The 2,070-nt window shown below is 40.7% G+C and overlaps 1 long non-coding RNA gene across 1 annotated transcript; it reads left to right on the top strand.

Annotated features, from left to right (window-relative positions):
• Positions 1-1,435: 1,435 nt before the first annotated feature.
• On the top strand, positions 1,436-1,781 carry LOC146785231 (uncharacterized). The gene is made up of 3 exons (XR_014970567.1): positions 1,436-1,486; positions 1,579-1,649; positions 1,731-1,781. It is a non-coding gene; the product is annotated as an uncharacterized LOC146785231 (long non-coding RNA).
• The last annotated feature ends 289 nt before the right edge of the window (positions 1,782-2,070 follow it).

Raw genomic sequence — 2,070 nt, 5'->3', positions numbered from 1 at the left:
CTCCGTCATGAGCACAGGCCCACCGCGCTGCCCCCCTGCCCCCCCCAGCGCTGCAGCGGAATGTCCGCAGCAGCGAAGGGGTTAAAGGCATGCAAAAATGCTACAATTGTGTTAATTGCCACAATGCCATAATAGGCAATACTATACATCACCCTCTTTCAGGCAAAACCATAATGCTGAGACACACTGGCAATTGCAACAGCACCAATTTGATCTATTCTATCAAATGTCCATGCGGTCTATTGTATGTTGGCAAAACTTCACGCAAAATCAAAGTCAGAATTTCCGAACATAAAAGTTCAATTCGCACTAAAAGTCACAAATCTTATTTAGTCACACATTGGCTAGAATACCACCAAACCATTGCCCAGTTGAGATTCACCATACTTGAAATCATACCACTCAATTCATCAACTAACAATGACCGTTTGCTATCTCAGAGAGAAGTTTGGTGGACCAAGTTCTTGCAAACTTTATTGCCACAGGGGTTAAATGACAAACTTGAAATGCTATGTTTTCTCTGATTTGTACCAGATTGTGAGTTTATTTCATCCTTAGCAATTCAACCTTTTCATATACTCTTTGTCCTTTCTAACAGTTTTCACTTTTTTCTTCACAGGCAACATCTTTAAGTTACCTGTTTAAAACTTTGTTTGTTCATTTCCTGGTTTTTCTTTCACCACCTGAACCATATTCCAGTGCATGAACTATTTAGATCTTTTACATATTGTCTTGATATGTTTTTCATTCTTCCCTTTTGTCCTTTCACTTCTCCACTACCTATATCCAGTCTATTTGTTTCCCCATTCCAACACGGCGCCTTCCCTGCTCTTTGCTAGTTCGTCGATGTTTTTTTCCAACTGGTGTCATGTGAATGTTCTCGAGTTTTTTTGCTTTTTGTCCACACACACACATCCTCCCGGTGTTCACGTTTGCACTCACTTATACATTTCATTTTCTCACTCCAATGGCGCTTTCCCTGCTCTTTTCATTTCGTTGACAGTTTTTGTTCCTTTTCACGTCACGTAATTGCGCTCGAGTTTCTTGCTTATATGTTCACACTCACACATCCTCCCGGTGTTCACGCTCGCATTTACTGATTCATTTTATTTGTCACATTTACACAATTACTTTCCACATTTGTTTCAGTTTATTCTCCCATTTCAATATGGCGCTCGGAGTTTTCTGTGTAGTCCGTTGACGCTGTCCTATTTGTTTGTCATCACGTGACCTTGCCCGTGATGCTTTTTATGGCGTTCTCAAACACAATCCCTTGTGTTTCACTTGCCGCACCGGAGCGCTTTGAAATTTGACATTTGGGTTTCCCACGGACACTGTTAAGCGGTATTCCCAGGTCCCTCATCTTTTTCGGTAGCTCCAATTTATTCTGTAGTTCCTCTGGTAATTCGGTTCCCTTGTCATTCGTTTCTTTGCAGTTTCTTCCGCACACACTCCTTATACCCAACCTCCACTGCTCTCGTTTCAGGTAATGTAATGCTGGGATTACGTATTATCCTTAATTTCCCTTTTTGTCAGCACCTTGCCCATTTTTTATTTCTTTTGCATTTTGCATTTCAGTGGTCTTCCAATTTTACTCGCTACTCACCATCCTTCGTTGCTTGTGTCGTCTCCCTCACGGGAGTTTTGCAGTAAGTTTCACCTCTCCTCTGTTCACTTGTAAGCCATATTGTGCTCTGTTCCTCTACAACCACACATTTATTTTTTCTCAGAGTACGTAACTAAGGCTACAGTCCAACCCAATCGAACTTCCTTGATTAGCCCACAGGAGTCAACATTTTCGTTTTTTATACCAGTAAGCTCTATTTTCTCTACCTCATACTTCAAGGTCATTAAAACTTTGAATGTACTTTTGCACGTAGCACGTAGCACGTTGGTTTTTGGCTTTATACTATTGTTCCTTCTCAAAACATTTTTTTCCTCCTTTCATAAGCACACTCATTTTCTCATCACTTTGGTTCTTTATTGCTAAGGTGTTGAAATCGACTAGAAGTTTTCTGTCATTGTTCTCCAGGACGTTGCATCTTCCTCCATGTTTATTCTCAATATATT

Source organism: Triturus cristatus, chromosome 11 (genome assembly GCF_964204655.1).
Source record: "Triturus cristatus chromosome 11, aTriCri1.1, whole genome shotgun sequence".
Classification (NCBI taxonomy): Eukaryota; Metazoa; Chordata; class Amphibia; order Caudata; family Salamandridae; genus Triturus; species Triturus cristatus.
This window is presented reverse-complemented; position numbering and strand designations above follow the sequence as displayed.